Below are 19,987 nucleotides of genomic sequence, written 5' to 3' on the forward strand. Positions count from 1 at the left end.
TCTAAGCAGCAAAGCATTCAAGATGTAGCCTGGCTTTTTTCTGAAAGCATTCAGTTATATGTGTTCACAAAGAGATGGTTTGAAATTGGAACTTATGTTTAAAAGGGAACCAGAGCAGAAAAGTTTGGAAAATTTGCAGCCTGACCATGTAGTAGAAAAGAACAACCCATCTTCTGGTGAGGAACTCAAGCTGGCTGCAGACATGTGCATAAGTAATGAGATGCCAAATATTAATAGCAAAGACAATGGAGAAAATGTCTCCAGGACATGTCGGAGATCTTCATGGCAGCCCTTCCCATCACAGGCCTTGGGGTCTAGGAGGGAAAAATAGTTTCGTGGGCTGGGCCTAGGGCCCCACTGCTCTGAGCAGCCCCAGGATATGGCATCCTGCATCCCAGCTACTTCAGCTCCGGCTGTGGCTAAAAGGTGACAAGGTACAGATCAGGCCATTGCCTCAAAGTGTGTGAGCCCCAAGCATTGGCAGTTTCCACAGGGTTTTGGGCCTGCAGGTGCACAGAAGACAAGAGTTGAGGTTTGGGAGCCTCTGCCTAGATTTCAGAGGCTGTATGGAAACATCTGGATGTCCAGGCAGATGTCTGCTGCAAGGGCAGAGCCCTCATGGAGAATTTCTACTAAGGCAGTGCAGAAGGGAAATGTGGCATTGGAGCCCCCATACAGAGTCCCCACTGGGGCACTGCCTAGTGGAGTTGTGAGGAAAGGGCCACTGTTCTCCAGGCACCAGAAAAATAGATCAACTGACAGCTTGTGCCATGTGCCTGGAAAAGCCACAGCCATTCAAGGCCAGCCCGTGAAAGCAGATGCAGGAAGTGTACCCTGCAGAGTCACAGGGGTGGAGCTGCCTAAGGCCATGGGAGCCCACCTCTTTCATCAGCATGCCCTGGATGTAAAATATGGAGTCAAAGGAGATTTTGGAGCTTTAAAATTTAATGACTGCCCAGCCAGTTTTCAGACTTTCATGGGGCCTGTGGCTCCTTTGTTTTGGCTAATTTCTCCGATTTGGAATGGGAACATTTACCCAATGCCTGTACCCCCATTGTATCTTGAAAGTAACTAAGTTGTTTTTTATCTTACGGGCTCATAGGTGGAAGGTACTTGCCTTTTTTCAGATGAGACTTTGGACTTGGACTTTTGAGTTAATGCTGGAATTTAGTTAAGACTTTAGGGGACTGTTGATAAGGCATGATTAGTTTTGAAATGTGAAAAGGACATGAGATTTGGGAGGGGCCAGGGGCAGAATAATATGGTTCGGCTCTGTGTCCTCACCCAAATCTTATCTCAAATTATAATCCCCATACGTCAGCCAGGCGCAGTGGCTCATGCCTGTAATCCCAGCACTTTGGGAGGCCAAGGCGGGCGGATCACGAGGTCAGGAGATCGAGACCATCCCAGCTAACATGGTGAAACCCCGTCTCTACTAAAAATACAAAAAATTAGCTGGGCGTGGTGGCGGGCGCCTGTAGTCCCAGCTACTTGGGAGGCTGAGGCAGGAGAATGGTGTGAACCTGGGAGGCGGAGCTTGCAGTGAGCCGAGATCATGCCACTGCACTCCAGCGTGGGTGACAGAGCAAGACTCTGTCTCAAAAAAATAAAAAGAAAAAATAATCCCCATACATCGAGGGAGGGACCTGGTGGGAGGTGATTGGATCATGGGACCAGTTTCTCCCATGCTGTTCTCATGATAATGAGGGAGTTCTCATGAGATTTGATGGTTTACAAGTGCAGTTTCCTCTGCGCTCTCTCCAGCCACCATGAGACACGCCTTGCTTCCCCTTAGCCTTCTGCCATGATTGCTAGTTTCCTGAGTCCTCCCCAGTCATGTGGAACTGTGAGTCAATTAAATCTCTTTCCTTCCTAAATTACCCAGTCTCAAGTAGTATTTTATAGCAGTGTAAGAATGGACTAATGCATTGACCATGTTCATTGTGCGATGAAATGGGTATTCAGCAACCATATACTCGAGTATTTTATTAACTCCCAAATGAAGACAGAATAATCCACATATTCAGCAGCTTGATTAAGACTCATAGGAGGCAGGTGATTTTAAGTAGCAAATCAAGCACTGCCCCATCTTCACAGACATGCAAACATATTCTGTTTTGTTTTGTTTTGTTTTGTTTGAGATGGAGTTTTGCTTTTGTTGCCCAGGCTGGAGTGCAATGGCATGATCTCAGCTCACTGCAACTTCCGCCTCCCGGGTTCAAGCGATTCTCCTGCCTCAGCCTCCTGAGTAGCTGGGATAACAGGCATGCACCACCACGCCTGGCTAATTTTGTATTTTTAGTAGAGACGGGGTTTCTCCATGTTGGTCAGGCTGGTCTCAAACTCCTGACCTCAGGTGATCTGCCCACCTCAGCTTCCCAAAGTGCTGGGATTACAGGCGTGAGCCATGCGCCTGGCCACACATATTGCAGCTGGAACGTGGTGGCATAGCAGTCTCTATGTAAGTGGCCATGGAAGATCACAACAAAGGGCAGCAGGGCACAAAGTCCAGAGAGCCAGGAGCAAGGGGAATTGGTGATGCTAGAAATTTAGAGCTGGAAAGAGCAGAAAAAAGAGCATCCTAAACAGTGATGCTTGGTCTTCTCCAGCAGTCATGGAGGAGTCAGGGTTCACTGTGAGAAGAGAGACACCATTTCCACAAATTGTCTAATGAGAATCTGGAGAATGACCCTCTCATTCTCTGTGGATTTGAGTTTTCTCTGTAGGCGTCAATGAGTTAAAGAAAATACTCTTCAAACTACATACTAAGAAGTTCAGTCTTTCTTACGGCAAATAAAGAAAACCTAGTAACTTTTTAAAACTCTGCTTTGTTATTATGACTTGAGATGTTTGTTTCTAAAATTACAACCCAGTGGACTGGCTGTACATTTTTCTGTGTCATTTGTATACAATCTAAAAGGTCTAAATAACTTGATTGTGGATACTGTGTTTGCTGTAAAAAAAAAAAAAAAAAAAAAAGAGAAAAAAAAGGCACACTTAGATGAGTGGCCTACGGGCAAACTATGAAAGCAGAGATTCTACTACACAGATAATAATTTTTCATTAAAAACTTGTCAAGGTTTAGTTGATAAATGTGATTATCAGCAAATTTTACATCCTGTTATTTAATCAGCTTATATATGTATCTACAGTCATTGCATAAACATGGACTTGTCTGTACCCAAAATGCATTTAGAAGTACATTATTGTAATACAAAAGAAGTTTCCAGTCTTTTATGTTCTTATCCCCTAGATTTATTATTATACCCAAACCCAAAAAGATGGTGTCACTTTCTGGAAATGTATTCTGACCTATTTTGAAGTCCCCTGAATGGCTGGCAGACATTGCTCCATGCCCAGTTTTAACCTGCGAGCTCTCTGGGCTGTGTGTGCTGTGTCCTTCACGAATGACTTCCGTTCTTCAATCACTGTAAACAAAATGACAGGAGCACCAAGAGAGTTTAAGAAAACAAATGTTGGCATACGAAAAGAATTTTTTTCTATACAAAGTAAAATTTAAAGAATACAGTGGGCCAGGCACAGTGGCTCATGCCTGTAAACCCAGCATTTTGGGATGCTAGTGAGGGCAGATCATTTTGAGGTCAGGAGTTTGAGACCAACCTGGCCAACATGACAAAACCCCATCTCTACCAAAAATACAAAAACTAGGTGGGCATGGTGGTGGGCCTGTAGTCAACTACTTGGGGGGCTGAGGCAGGAGAACTGCTTGAACCCAGAAGGCGGAGCTTGCAGTGAGCCGAGATCGCACCACTGCACTCCTGCCTGGGTGACAGAGCAAGACTCCATCTAAAAAAAAAAAATCATCAGTTCGAGACTATAGCAGAAGTTCAAGTATGAAGCCACAGGGGTCTGAATGGTGGTATTGACCTACAAGGCAGGCTGAAAATGACAGGAGAAGGAATTATATGTGAAGAAATAATGGAAGAATACTTTCCAGAACTGGCTGATGAACTGAACATGGAGAATAACACGATGGAATATGTGTTTTGGCTATAGGTTTCCAGCATCTGGGACAGTAGAACGACATGGACATTGTCGGAATCAGAGAGCTTGTGCGGAGGCCAGGATTATAGGCCGTAAGTTCTGTTTGAGATGCAGTTTATGAGGCCTCTAAGTGGATGTGCCCAAAGATTTCAGATACACGTTCTGGGTTTTGGAAGAGTCAGAAGTGGCGAGGCACGTTGCAGAGTCATTTGGATAAAGATCATAGGTAGCATGAGCGTGTAAAGCAAGGAGGTCCTTGAGGGAAACTTTGAGGGCTGTCCTCAGTTAGAGAACAGGAAGAGGAAGACCTGGGAGTCAGGGAGCTCAGAGAACCACGCAAGATAACAGGGTGTTCATGAGCTTTGCACTAAGAAAAAATAAGGGTTGGATGTTCAGCTTGCCTATAATATGGGAAACAGATGACTTTTTTTTTTTTTTTTTTTTTTTTTTTTTTTTGAGACAGGGTCTCACTCTGTCACCCAGGCTGGAGTGCAGTGGCACGACCACGGTTCACTGAAGCCTTGGCTCCTGGGTTCATGCGATCCTCCCACCTCAGCCTTCTGAGTAGCTGGGACCACAGGTGCATATCACCAGGCCCGTCTGATTTTTAAATTTTTTTGTAGAGAAGGGTTCTCCCTGTTTCCCAGGCTGGTCTCTAATTCCTGGGCTCAAGCCATCCTCCTGCGTTGGCCTTCCAAATTGTTGGAATTACAGACATGAATCATAGCACCTGGCTGACAATTATTAAAACTACAAAAACCTGATAGAGTATATGCAATCAGGTCCATAAATTGTGAAACACAAGTTGTGATGCTAGTTGTTTAGTGTCAATATAAAAATTCTTAAAAAATGTGATGGAAGTATTTACAAAGGAACTTGAACTAGCTTATGAAGAGAGACTTATCATCGTCACTTACAAAGACCATGCTCCTCTCTCACAAATACTCTAGTCCCACGGGCTACGAGTGTGCTGGCAAACCCTCAGGTCGGTGAGTCCCACTCTTTGTGAGTTCGCCTGGAAAGCAACATGGGGAGAGCGGGAGAGGTGTCATGAGCAGGTGAGGAGCCCTGGGAAGACCCTATTGTTAAAAATGTCATCATGGATTTATCCGTTAAGGTTTTTATTTCATTTCTTTTTAGAAACAAAATACCTTTTGGAACGTTTCAGCTTACAAGCTGTTTGTATCTTGCAGTATAACTATAATTAGATAATCTGGTTGCTCCTCTCCAATGAATGAAAGCATTCAGCTGTTTAACTGGGTAAAGTGAAAAGAAAGGAGAGGTAATTTTGGTGCCTGGAGTATCTCAAGGAGGTAGGCGTGGAGGGAGCAGCCGTTGCGAAGGTTTTGGGGAGATGCCAGCAACTCTGTTGCCCGTCTTTTGATGTGTGTAGGGAAGGTGCCAAGGTGTGTTGTGGGTTCTCAGGAAGGGGGAGGTACCTGGAGGGTGGCAAGGGCACTGGCTCAAGTCTTCCCTCCTCTGTGGCCAGCAGAGGGGCACGAGGGAGCCACCCAGCCCCTCTGGGCTTCTGCCTTCTCACCTGTAGATAGGGCAACAACCACACCCACCTCACAGGAATAGAGAAAGCTAGGAACAGTGCCTGGGTAACAGGAGGGAATCAATGAATGTAAGCCATGAACAACTGCAAAGAAACCCTCTGTTATTTCTATTATTTGAGTTACCTGCCTCATCCTCCCATTCTTCTGCCTCAGCCTCCCAAATAGCTGGGATTACAGGCACCTGTCAACACTCCCGGCTAATTTTTTATATTTTTAGTAGAGACGGGTTTCACCATGTTAGCCAGGATGGTCTTGATCTCCTGACCTCTTGATCCACCCACCTTGGCCTCCCAAAGTGCTAGGATTACAGGTGTGAGCTACTGCGCCCAGCTTTTTTTTTTTTTTTTAAATGGAGTCTCTCTCTGTCCCCCAGGCTGGAGTACAGTGGCATGATCTCTGGTCACTGCAACCTCCACTTCCCAGGTTCAAGCGATTCTCCTGCCTCAGCCTCCCGAGTAGCTGGGACTACAGGCGTGCGCTACCACGCCTTTTTGTATTTTTAGTAGAGACGGGGTTTCACCATGTTGGCCAGTATGGTCTCGATCTCTTGACCTCATGATCCACCCGCCTCAGCCTCCCAAACTGCTGGGATTACAGGTGTGAGGCACCGTGCCCGGCCCAAACTGATGATTCTACCCCAAGATGTTCACTCCTATACGTTGATCTTCCCAGGTCAGCCTGCACTTCAGACTATACTTACCAAATTGTTATTCAATCATCTCTATTTCCCTTGTTGCCTAAAGTGTCCAGTCCAGACTCAGCCTGCAGAGAGGGCTCCCTCCTGGCTCCCTGATATCACCTGCCAGTTCATTCCAACGCAGGCCATCTTAACCCTAACAACGAGCCACTGTATCTTGACTATCCTGTGCTCCCCTCTGTGCCATCACTCAGGGGGTATCCTCTGCCCAGAACACTCACCCCTCCTCATCTCACAGGGCTCATCAAAGTCCCCCCATCCCAATGAAACATTTTCCTGACTCCAGCCCGTAATGATCTCTCCTTTCTCTTAACCAGAGCTTTTTTCCACGTAGCCTTGGTATGTACCCTTCATTTGGTACTTAATCACTTGAAATCTTACTTAACTTTTTGTGATTGTATGATTGTCCTCTTCAGAGAATAGAAAGGGAATTAATATCATTTAGCACATGCTAAATGGTATCATTTCATCCTTATAATAACCCCAGGAATTAGGTATCATTTTGCAAATGATGAACTAATAATGCCCAGAGGAGCTCCGTTACATTTCCACCAGTCACAGCATTTGAAAACTGGTGGATTTCACTACATACCAGTGATGGCTTTGAACCCGGGGGTGCCTGATTCCACACCCAGGCTGCTCTCCACGAAGACAGAGTGTCATTGATTCATTCTTTCGACGAGCTGATCATACTAAAATATGAATCCAAGGAAATAAGTTGTATTTCTCTAACACACTTTCCTTTTTTTTTTTCCTACCCACTAACTGGCCCCATCTCTCCCTAACATTTAGCACAATGCTATAACTACTGTAGCTATTCAGTATACATATTTTTTGCTTTAGCGAAATTTGATTAAGAAATATAAAGCATCCTCAGTTTAAAGAGCTTTAACAAATTGGAACAAATCTCTGAAAAATATATGCATAGCAAAATTATATGCTGATGTAAGAGACAACAGTGCCACTATCATAACAATTTCTTCTTAAAATTGCCTCCTGGCATGAACTTCACCTGAAATAATCCTTTCCTGACCTATTTAATTCTACTTATTTGGTCGAGTGTATTAAAATTCGCAGTACATTATCTTATTCAAGGAGAGTTTTTGTAAAATAGGGCCATGTTTTACAATTAATACCAGTGGTGAAAGCCACAAATAATCTGTTTCTAACAGTCTCAATTTCTAAAACTCTGCCAAGACTTTTCAGGCCTATCATATATTTCTTGATTTGTTATTTATGAACACCTGTTATCCTGAAGTACAGTTATTCTCCCTCTACCTCTGACCAAAGTATACTATTTTTAGCATTATACAGATATGTGATCAAGGAAAGAGAAGCTTTGACAATGTATTTCAATATGTATTTTACTCCTTTTTATCTCCCTATGGTTAAAATAAATGCAGTTTTTAAAGTTTTAGGAAATTCCTTTAACTATATGACAAGAGGTTGAGTGGGAATGTTAGAAGCTATGAAACAAGGGATTATTTCTTTCTTATTTATTACACTTGAAAGTATCATTCTTTGACTGTTACCGTCGGGAACATACAATTCCTGGATAATAAAGGTTAAGTGTGCATAAATTTGAGATCTGCTTACAACTGACCTTTAGCTGTCTTTTAGCCTTTTTGACAGAAACTTAAAATAAGGTTATTCCATAAAATAATTTGATTCTCCATTCTCAAATGCAGATTTGTTACTCAGTAATTAATATCTTCCAGCTAGACAGAGCCATCAGCATTTGCAGTAAAACAGCCAGCCATAGACATGATGATTAATTTGGGCAGAATCATCACCCATCTAAGTTTTAGTCTACCCAACCATAAGCAAAATCAATATATGCATTTATTCATAAAAGATTATTTCTGTCTTCCGTTTATATTTGTCAATCATCTTTTGTAATTGTCTCCATAAGGTCTTACATAGTGATTGTTAATTTTATTATCTTAAAGTGTTTGTTTTACTTCATCTCTTGCTATTGTGAACTTTTAAAAAATATTTTCAAAGTTGTTTTTAATCGTGTATGGAAATGCTATTATTTTTAGTGCATTGATTTTTTGATGCAACAATGTTTTTACAGAGCTTTTAATTGAGCATGTCTATAGACTCTCAGGGTGTGCTATGTAGACAGCCATATCATCCTCAAATATAAACAGTTTTGTTTTTTCCTTTCCAATCTTTGCATGTACTTTTCTTGTGTTACCACATTAGCGAGAACCTCCAGCATAGGGTTGAATAAAAATAATAACTTTCTTCTTATCTCCTTTCTAACCAAAATGGGAATAATCCTAAAGTTCACCATGAAGTATGGGATCTGCTATAGGTTTCTGCTAAGCGTTATTTTTTAGTGAAGAAATTTTATCAAAAGTTTTATCTGCATCTATTAAAATTATCTTATTTGTCTTCCTTTAATCTAAAAATGTAAACGTGATGTTGAAAAATTCTGGCATTTCTGTGATATGGCCTATTTGGCCATCATTCAATGTGCCTATTTGTTTGGATTTCAGTGAGATTGAACTCTATGGTTTCAGTGTTAAGGTTATGTCGGCCTCGGTGAGATTGAACTCTGTGGTTTTCGTATTAAGGTTATGTTGGCCTCAGACAGTCCGCTGTGTAGCTTTTCCTCTTTTCGATTCTTAAAAAGAGTCAGTACAAAGGGGAACTTTTCTACTATTTGGAGGTTAAGTAATTTCATTAGGATTCAATTCCTTATGTGTTGTTCTTTCTATAATGGTTTTCTCTTTGATCGCTGGGTGATTTTAAAGTGTTCTTAAATTTCCAAATATATGGGGGTGTTAAAAGTTTGGCTATCTTTTAGTTAATGATTTGTTATTTTATTTAACTTTCTGCAGAAAATGTGACATGTATGACATAGATATAGATATTTTGGAATTTCTGAAGACTTGCTTTGTGGCTTAGTGCTTATTCAGTTTTCCAAAATAGTCCTTATATGCTTGTAAAGAATGTGTTTTATCTAACTGTTGAATGCAAGGTTCTATGTAGGTCCATTGAGTCAAACTTACATGTAAAATTTATGTCTAAACTTTATATGAAAAAGTAAACAAATTATGGTAATAATAATAATAAACCTAGGAAAGTAATGTAAAGGGACCAGCCTACCAAATATTAAAATCATTTAAACAGTCGTGATAATCAGATCAAAATGATACTGTTCACAAATAAGGAAGACAGGCCAGTGAAACAGAATAGAAAGTCAAGAAATAGAAATTTATAATAAGGTTAAATCTCCAATCACTGGAGAACTGGTCAATAAATACAATAGGACAACTGGATATGACCTAAAAACAATCCACAGTTGGAAACTTACCTTACATTTTACACCAGGAAAAGTTACAAATAGACTAATGATTTAAATGTAAAGAAAATAAATCATAACATATGAGAATAAACCATTATTAATGCTCTTTTCTGATTGTTTCTATTCTTTATGCTACACAATGGGGGAAATATTTCCAATGACGACTCGAAAATCAGCTCTATAAAACATTAATGAATTCAAAAACATTTTTAAATTGTCATGGCAAAAGAAAAAATTGAAACTCCTATCACACTCAAGACTAATTTCTCTAATATAAAAGATCTCTTGAAATAGGCCAATGCCTCAGTAGAGAAAAAATGGCAAAAGATATGAAAATACAATTCTCAGAAAAGGATATACAAATGACCTTCAAAAATAGCTTTAAAAGGTAATTATTCTCATAGTAAGAGAAATAAAACAACCCTGAAATACCATTTTTAACTATAATATTGTTAAAAATCAAACTCTGATAGCATTCTCTTTGGACAGACACTAGAAAAACACGTAGTCATTTATTTTTTATAGAAATGTAATTTGGTACCATCTCTGTGAAGCACGACTTGGCAATATGTATCAAAATGACCAATATGTATACCCATTGATAAAACAGTTCCTCTTCCAGGAATTTATCCTACAAGATACTTTTTTTTTTTTAACTTCACCTTTATTTTCCACCTTTCATTGTCATTATATTTTGAGTGTTCACTTTATAAACTAATTCAGAACTGAAGGACATTTTCCCTTTTATGATAATCTCTTTTAATAAGAGAATTTAATTCACAAACACTTTTTATTATTGCTTACATATTTGGATCCATTCTACGTAAGTTTTTCTCTCCATATTTTTTCCTGGGACCAGGAGGATGTTTAACCAGCCTTCAAGATAAAGCTGATACTGTTTTTTTCATTCCCTCTTCTCTATTCTCTTGGAAGTTCATTTTATTTTTCAGAATAGGTATTCTTAAACTTTAATATGCTTAATTATTTGATAAGTCTAAAGGGTATCAATAAATTTATCCTCATCTCTTTCAAGGCAGAGATATTACCTTTGACCCAGATTCCCTTCCTCTCATCTTCCTTGCTATTCCTTTCTAGTATCTTAGCCCCGCTTTATAAACCCGCCATATTGATGATTTTAAAAACTCGTAATAGTCGCCGCTTATTTAGTCTTAATTCATTCAACAATTTATCTACTATTAGCTCTTTCATCTCATCTCTTTGTCCTGTGTTCAACTCACTTTTTAATAAATTTTATCCTTTGGTAAAGTTGATGATCCAGGGGTTAAAAAAATACCCTTCAGTCTTAGTCAAATACATTTGATTTGTCTTTATTTTTGAATTATGATTTTACTAAGTTGTATTGTAGATGAATAACTTTTGTTCTTTGAGCATGTTGAACATTTTTTACCCTTTTCTCTGACCTCTATTTTATTAATGAGGAATGTAATTTCCATCTAATTTGTATCTTTTATTGTAAACTGTCTTTTGTTTCTAGTTGCTTTCAATCTTTTCCTTGACTTTGGAGTTTCATAGTGTTTCTGAAAAGTGTCTAGATCTGCATTTTCCCTCTGAATATTTACATCTTTCTTAATTATGAAAAATTCCCAGTCATTATTGCTTCAAATATTGCCTTTCCCCATGATCTGTCCTTTCCTCTGGAGCTCCTGTGAGTGACTCGAGGGAGCATCCCGGGTCTTGGGACTCCCTGCGATCTTTTCCATTGCTTTACCTCCCTGTGCTGCCTCTGCATTCATCTTCCAGCTCCTTGATCCAGATCTCTAATTCTCTTTTCATTTGTGGTGAATTTATTGTTCAACCTAGCTACTGAATTTTTAAGTTAATAATACTATATTTTTTCTAAAAGTTATATTTTTTAAGTGAAATATTTTTCCATGTTAAGTATTTTTAAATTATTTATCTTGCGATTTTATTCTTCTGTTTCCAGTTGTTACCTCGACAGCTCATGTCTATGCTCATTGGTCTGTTGAGTCTTCCTTTTGGTGACTGCATTGCCACAGTGGTGGATAATTTTTCATTGCGAGCTCATCTATATTAGGGGTTGCGTTTTCTGTGAGTCCCATGTACGAGACTATGCAAGTGTTCATGTTTTTACATTTGCTTTTGCCCGGTCCCCAAGGGTTTCCTTTTCATTATCTAAGACTAATGCTTTCCCTTAATTTCTGGGCTTTTGATTTCCTAGGTTTCCATTTCTCAGAGGAGGTTTGTCCCACCGAGAGCTTTGTCAAACACCAGGCTGTCTTTCTGTTTCCACAAACAGATTTGAAGAGATTTTTCCAGTTTCTTTTTCACAGGTGAGGCAGCTCTTCAAGCGTCCTGGTTGTATGCGGGAGTCTCGGATTAGTTCCCTTCTCTCACCAAATGCTCTGTTTTTCTGAAGACATTAAAACCTTATTCCTAGTTTTGTGACCTAATCTGATACTTCCTGGGGTCTCCTGGCATCACCTGGAACTCACTTCTGCAACTGGATTTCGTCTTTATCTCTAGCATCTGAGGATTTCCTGAGCTCAGCTTTGCATTGGGCATATTTTGTTTTTTAAGTCTGTAGCAGTTGATGGATCCGTTTCAGTCTTGTCTGCCATCTTGCCTGAAATTTGCTTCATTTCTGCCCTTAAGAGCATTTTTCATGTTAAAAAGTCTTAATTTTAGCATTAAGAATCTCATGTGCTATATTACATGATTTTAGTTGTATATTCAGTATCATTGAAAAATATAAGGTGAGAAATTATTTTTAGTTATTCATCACAACAGCATCACACATATTTGAAAAATAATAGTACATCTACTTGTAAAATATATTATATATATTTTCTGTAGACAGTGATTAATGCCTGTCTAATTTGTAAGACCTCTTGCAATAACTCAATAGCTGCCTCAAGGGTTGAGAAACACTGTTAAGTCTTTATTTTAGAAACGTCACAATAAGTCTAAAGGAGGTCATAATATATTAATAGATAATTATACTTTTTCAGATTAATTTGTGTTTCTGAGCAAGATCCTTGGTAATTATAACAGCGGTCATAAGAACAGATATTTTCAATGAAATTTTAATTGCTAATAGAAGCAAGGATATGGAAAGCATAAGAGTAAGTCTCTGATTTGAGTTTTTTTCATGAAAGTCATTAACCTCCGATGTGGTTTGGCTTTGTGCCCCCACCCAAATCTCATCTCGAATTGTAAATTCCACATGTCAAGGGAGGAACCTGGTGGGAGGTGATTGGATCATGGGGGTGGTTTCTCCCATGCTATTCTTCTGATAGTGAGTGAATTCTCCTTGGCCTTCCACCATGATTATAAGTTTCCTGAGGCCTCCCCAGCCATGCAGAAATGTGAGTCAATTAAACCTCTTTCATTTATAAATTACCCAGCCTCAGATGTTTCTTTATAGTAATGTGAAAACGGACTAATACAACCTCACTGTGTTTCTGATGTTTCAATATAATATTACTGCCTTACACATTTGTTATGGGGATAAATATTTGACAGGCTAGGTCAAGTTAGAATTTTATTGCTGCTGACCAAAGGTTATTGTAAGATTTAAAGGTCACATAGTAGGTACTATGTGATCTTTAAAAAGTTATAAAACATGAATTTTAAAGATATATTTTATGAGTAAAAACACTTCACATTTCTGGAGCTAATATCAATGTAATCCAGGTATTCACATATAATTTTAACTGATATGTCTAAAACATTCCTTGTTCTGTGTCCCTCTGAAAGCAATTTTCTTTTAATTCTGGATTTCTTAAACTTTAAAGAAAGATTCCTAAATTTGAAAACTACTATTTTATGTTAAATAAACTAGTTATCCTAAGAATGAAAAATTTACTGAAATACCTTAACTGAAATAAGGTTTGTTGTCACATAAACCTTAAAAATGACTATTTGTGAATCTAAATTAACAAAAGGAGCCAGCAATTGAGAAGAACTCTTAGGAATAGCAGTCACAGTGTGACAGACACACACATACATATAGATAAGGGATTTCCTCATTTATCTCTTCTTCAAATTTTGGCTTTAATCTTAAATTATTGTCAGTATCTTTTTTTAAACAAGGACCTCTTATTGTTATTTATATGGACAGATTTTAATATGTTTGCATTTGATGATACTGTAAAAAACAGAACTGTTGCCAAAGTTTTAAAAGTAAAGGGAATTTTTTAAATGTACAACTATTAGATATCAATTTTAAAACTACCAAAAAACTCAGAATAGCCAATTAAACCCTAAATGATTTCTAGTGAAATGAGGGAAAACACAAGCATCCGGAAGCCTATCTTGTCTATTATAATAGTCATAAAATTTCTGAAATGTAAATAATCACTGCAATGCTAATAAGAGAAAAATAGTATTTTATTTACAGAATACATAAAGTTGTAGAATACATAAATTTATAGAAACTTACATACTCCTTCACCTACAGAGTCAGTGTTAAACAGCCGACCCTCGGTGCAGCTGCCCTCCCTCTAGCCTAGGCACAGCCACTCATCATCTGGTCATTGTTCCTTAGCAGGGCAGCCCTCTCAAGGAAGTTAACACAGGGCAGATTCAAAAGGTCAGAATTAAAATTCAATGCATGCCTACTGAATACCTACCTATTGTGTGCCCAGCACTCTTCCAGGCAATGACAAGCTCCCTAAAAAAAAGAACGTAAGAAACTGTAATGAATAAATGATGAGGCTACAAAAAAATCAAACAGGGTGATAGACAATAGTAGGACCGCCTCACAGAACTGAAATTGAGATGAAAGGACTTGCCAGTGAGAGGTCTGGAGAGGAGAACGTGTGCAGTGGACTGAATCGTGCCCCACCGCTCCTCTCCAATTCATTATGTTGGGCAAATCCCAGCGTGACCGTATTTGGAGATGGGGCCTGTATGGAGGTAATAAACGTGAAGTGAGATCATAATGGTGGGGCCTTAACCCAACAGGCCCATTGTCTTTATAAGAAGAGAAAGACCAGCGATCTCTCCGCATGCACACAGAGGAAGGGCCCTGTGAGGACATTTTGAGAAGGTGACTGTCTGCAAGCCAGGAAGCGATCTCTCCCTCCACAGAACTCGACTATGCTGACACCCTGATCTCCAACTTCCAGCCTCCAGAACTGTGGGAAAACACATGTGTGTTTTTCAAGCCACCTTGTCCATGGTATTTTGTTAAGGCAGCCTGGGCTAAGACAGTGCGTTCGAAGAGTCCCTAAGGAGGAACTGCTGCGGGACTTTTCCTTAGTTCGGCTGAAGACAGGGTTTTTTGTCCCATGGCCACGAAAATTCATGCTCACAGACAATTTGAATTTGAATGAGTAAGACAGGGTTTTGTTGGGTGAAAAAGGAAGAAAAAGGGGAAACAGAGTCCCTGCTAGCGTGCTTCCCACCCGCCATCCGCATCCCATTTCGGGGCTTGCCACCAGCCATTCGCATCCCAGTTTCCACACAGGAAGAGGAGGGGCCAGGCTACTCCCTGCGGCAAATGGTGTGAACCTGTGTGGCTCCTCCCAGTGGGCAGGAAAGATGGAGAGGGTGGAGCTTCTCCAAGGACCACCTCCCCCCTGGCTGTCTCAGAACCAGCGAGGTCAGGCCAGGCCAGGGATTGGATGGAGGGAATTAGGGTGACCTGCCAGTGTTGGGGGTACAACTTCACCAGGTCGATTGTGCTGTGCTGAGGAGAACAGAAAGGAGATTCAAGGATTAGACACAAAGAAAGTCACTGGTGACCTTGATAAAAGCAACTTCAGTGAAATGGTGAGGGAGTGGGTTAAAGAGGGAACGGGAATGAGGAAGCAAGGACAGTGATGATAAAGAATTCTCTTGAAAAACTTTACTATGAAGAATAATGTGGAAATGGAGCGGGGACTGGGGACAGTGTGGAAATGGAGCCGTGACTGGGGATAGTGTGGAAATGGAGCAGTGGCTTTTCAGAAAAAGTACTTAAAGAGAAGTCAGATATATTATTAAGACACACACATGCACACATATCCAGGTGTGCACACACACATGCACACACACACACACATATACACACATGCACTCACATATATACACACGTGCACACACACGCAAACAAGCGCCTGAGGATAAACGTAATATAAGAGGGATTACCAAAGCCTAGGCCAAATTCATCCACTGAAAACAAAATTATTATAATAAAAACGAACCCTGGAAGATATGTAAAAGGAATTTACATACAAAAAATCATCCTGTAGCAAGTAGAACTGTATCTACCGTGTTAAAAAAGTTTGTGTCTCAAAATATAATGGCAAATTGTTATTCTATTATTTTGTTGTTGTTTGTTTTTTATTGTTTTATTTTTTCTTTGGCATTTTTATCATTGTAAAATACACATAAAACTTACCATTTTTACCATTTTTAAGTGTACACTTCAGTGGCATTAAGTACTCTCATACTGTGTGACCATGACCACCATCTAGTTCCAGAACTTTTTCATCACCCCACATGGAAACCCCATGCCCAATAAGCAGCCACTTCCCGGAATCCTTTCCCCCAGCTCTTAAGCAGCCACTTTCTGTCTCTTGGATTTGTCTATTCCGGACGTTTCATAGAAATGGAATCGTACAGTATGTGGTCTTTTGTGTCTGTCCTCCTTCGCTTAGGAAAATGTTTTCAAGGTTCATTCATGTTGTGTCATGTATCAGATGCTCCACATCCTACTTGTTAGGAAAATGAAAATCTAAACCACAGGAAATACCATTTCACACACATTAGCATGGCCACAATGAAGACTACAGAAAATAACAAGTGTTGGCGAGAATGTGGAGTGACTGGAGCCCTCATACATGGCTGGTGGGAATATAAAATGGTACAGCTATTCTGGAAAGCAGTTTGGCAGTTTCCCATACAACACAGCATTTGCACTCCTAGGTATATATTCAAAGGAATTGAAACCAGGTGTTCAAACAAAAACTTGTCCAGTAATATTCATAGCAGCATTATTCACAATAACCAAAGGGCAGAAGCAACCCAAATGTCCATCTGCGAATTAATGGAGAAATGAAATGTGTTAAGTGCATTCAATAGAACATTATTCAGCCATTGTTTCATTGTGGGCAGGTCTGTGTCAACCTACCCCTAAGTTGGAGGAAGCTGAGAGACTAAAGAAAGAGACATACAAATCTAGTTGCTTAGAAAAGAAACTTTTAATAGGGACTTATAAACAGAAGCCATGTCTGTGTCCCGGCAGTGATGAGATGATATGGTAGATCCTGAACCATTACCCCCCGGAAGCAGGACTTATGTGCTGTCAGGGAGGGGTACACACACTTCAGAAGGAGTGGTCATGAATTTGCCCTCACGGTGGGATTTATGGTAAGTAGGTGCTCTTATACGAGGACGAATAGATAAACTGAAAATCTCAGAGGCATTCCCGGAACTGAGGTTAATCAGAAGCCAACATGGCAGATTAGCACCCAGGATGGAGTTGCTTTGGCTTCCATGCTCCACCCCTCTAATGCGGCTCTTACAGTCTCTCACGCCCTCCTCTTCCATGATCATCCCTGAGCCTTAGAGAGAGTGCTTGATATTGTCAAACTTTAGCAGCAGTGCTTTGGCAATGGAAAATAGATCAGGCCCAGTGGGATTCCTAATGAGGGAGGTTCACAGGCTGTTGAAGCACCTCTAGTCTTCAGAATACAATGACCTCGGTTTTCTCAGGAGTAAAACAGCGTGAGATATATAACATTAATAATTTACACTCAAGGATTACAGTCAAAAGAGAATTTGTATCCCAGAACAACAACAAAAAAGTACCTATTCCATTAAAGAGCCAACTAAAAGTATCATGAAGAAAATTAAAACCTGGTTCCTCTTTAGACTTGCAGACAGCAAATAATTCAGGATTTAGCCCAAATTGTAGGTAAATAATAAAAACTCAAAAACAATGGTGAGGGCTAGTATCCAAATTTTTTGGTGTCTAGTTTCCCCGTTTCTGCCAAGGATAAATCATAATAGGACCAATTTATTTTCAAAATAAATTTTGGTCTCATTATACTTGGCCTGGTTATTTGCATAAAATATGGCAAGAATAGTGATCAGCCTGAGCTGCTTATTTATTTTTTTTCCAGACAGAGTCTCACTCTGTCACCCAGGCTAGAATGCAGTTGCACAACCTTGGCTCACTACAGCCTGGACCTCCTGAGCTCAAGCAATCCTCCCATCTCAGCCTCCCAAATAGCTGGGACCACAGGTGTGTGCCACCACTCTGGCTCATTTTTTATTTTTTGTAGAGACAGGGTCTCAATATGTTGTCCAGACTGGTAGGCTCTTTTTAAGTTGTCTTTGCTGGAACTTTTATGAGAAATTGTGGATTCTGCTTTTTAAAAGCCTCAAGGCTAGGAGCCAAGCCAAGGATTCACCATTAGACTATGCTTGTAATACCTATACAAATTCCTCTCTTCTTGAATTCCCAAAATATCTTAAGGTTCCCAGGCCTGTTAGTAAATGACATTCTTTACTTACCATAGGTCAGAAACCTTGTAAGAGAACCATTTAGACAAGGTACTAGGCCAGTCTTTCCTAGAAAGAATTTATAAAGTCAACCTCCATTCCTCAGTCTGGTCAATTCTGAAAATATGCCATTCCAGTCAATGCCTTGGTAAAATAACCAATGTCTCCAATTATGCCCTGTTAGAAAAGAAAACAGATTCTTACTGAACTTATGCAAATAAATGTATTGCTATCAGATAAAAATACTCATAAATGGTTTCCAAATTTAGGGTAACTCAGGTAGAGAGAAGGGTAAATTTTGTTCACAAAATTATACTTTACCCAACCTCTAAGCTATAAACAGTTCAAAAGAAAAAGAATTTTCTTGACTCTTCATCAATCAGAGTGGCAGCCTTCTAAGCAGGATTACGTACATCCACCTTGGAACTGCCATCCACAAGCCCTGCAGCTCTTTGTCCGTCAGGTGAGAGCTGCCTATTGGGCACCGTAGAATCCAGCAGCTCCTTATACAGTTCCAGAGTCAGTCGAACAAAAGCCATATCTGTGTCTCTGGTGGCAGTGAGACGAGGTGTTTGATCCCTACCTGTTGTTCTAACAGTAAGGCAACATATTTGCAATGACAACAGATATTTGCAAATAATGTACAAACAGGTCATAAAAAGAACTAATGAAGGCTGGCCGTGGTTCCTCATGCCTGTAATCCCATCACTTTGGGAGGCTGAGGTGGGTGGATTACCTAAGGCCAGATGATCTCTAATAAAAAAAAAAAATCTCTACTTAAAAAAATACGAAATTAAGGCCGGGCGCTGTGGCTCACGCCTGTAATCCCAGCACTTTGGGAGGCCAAGGCGAGCGGATCATGAGGTCAGGAGATCGAGACCCTCCTGGCTAACATGGTGAAACCCCATCTCTACTAAACAAAATACAAAAAATTTAGCCGGGCATGGTGGCGGGCACATGTGGTCCCAGCTACTCAGGAGGCTGAGGTGGGAGAATGGCGTGAACCCGGGAGGCAGAGCTTGCAGTGAGCCGAGATCGCACCACTGCACTCCAGCCTGGGCGACAGAGCGAGACTCGATCTCAAAACAAACAAACAAACCAACAAAAAACGAAATTAACTGGGTGTGGTGGCGCATGCCTGTAATCCCAGCTACTCAGGAGGCTGAGGCAGGAGAATCGCTTGAACCCGAGAAGCAGAGGTTGCAGTGAGCCGAGATTGCACCACTGCACTCCAGGCTGGGCAACAAGAGGAAAACTCCATCTCAAAAAAAAAAAAAAAAGTTAAAAAAAAAGAACTAAACAGAAGATAATTTTTTGTAGGAAAGAACTGCTGTGGTCAGTGATCTTGGAGGATATGAAGATGTAGAGATAATTTCTTTTCTCTTTCTCAATCTCTCTCACTCGCTCAATCTTTCATTTGACTTTTGTCTTTCAATTGCTCCGTCTTTTTTCTCTTTTCTCATAACTTTTGTTTTTCAAAATTTTGAGAATAGGAATTATGCAGGTACTCAGTATTTGTTGTTTGAAGGCACATTATAAAAGAAAAGTGGGAAAAACAAATCTGTAAGTTACTTCAGAGAGACACTTAAAATCTAATGTCAGAGGAAGGAAGAAAGCAACAGGATAGAAAAGATGTGATAAATAAACCAGTTATAGCAATAATAATATTATATTAGAATCAGACAAACTGCATCAATAATGATAAAGAGGATAAGGACATAAGGGTAAATTGAACAATTTACCAGGAGGTTATAATAATGCTGAACCTCAGTGTGCCAAACAACAAAGCCTGAGAGGCAGTGCCGTGTCATATAGCCAGACTGCTTGGGCTTGAAACCTAATTCCAGCACTGACTAGCTGCAGACCTTAGGCAAGTTATTAAATCTCTCTCTGTTTCAATTTCCTCATATTGAAAATTAGGATATTAATAATGCC

The 19,987-nt window shown here is 40.0% G+C and overlaps 1 protein-coding gene and 1 long non-coding RNA gene across 10 annotated transcripts in view; one reads left to right on the forward strand and one right to left on the reverse strand.

Moving 5' to 3' along the window:
- The window catches only part of PACRG (parkin coregulated), a 656,455-nt gene that overhangs the window by 325,427 nt on the left and 311,041 nt on the right, over positions 1-19,987 (forward strand). The gene's annotated exons all lie outside the window — the stretch shown is intronic.
- On the reverse strand, positions 3,239-14,438 carry LOC104007064 (uncharacterized). 2 transcript variants are annotated; one of them, XR_010158242.1, is made up of 6 exons: positions 14,353-14,438; positions 14,191-14,231; positions 6,854-6,953; positions 5,157-5,261; positions 4,923-5,020; positions 3,239-3,428 (listed from the first exon to the last, which is right to left on the reverse strand). It is a non-coding gene; the product is annotated as an uncharacterized LOC104007064 (long non-coding RNA). The 2 variants fall into 2 exon arrangements; XR_681129.5 differs by lacking the exon at positions 5,157-5,261.

The sequence above is a fragment of the Pan troglodytes genome, chromosome 5, assembly GCF_028858775.2.
Source record: "Pan troglodytes isolate AG18354 chromosome 5, NHGRI_mPanTro3-v2.0_pri, whole genome shotgun sequence".
Classification (NCBI taxonomy): Eukaryota; Metazoa; Chordata; class Mammalia; order Primates; family Hominidae; genus Pan; species Pan troglodytes.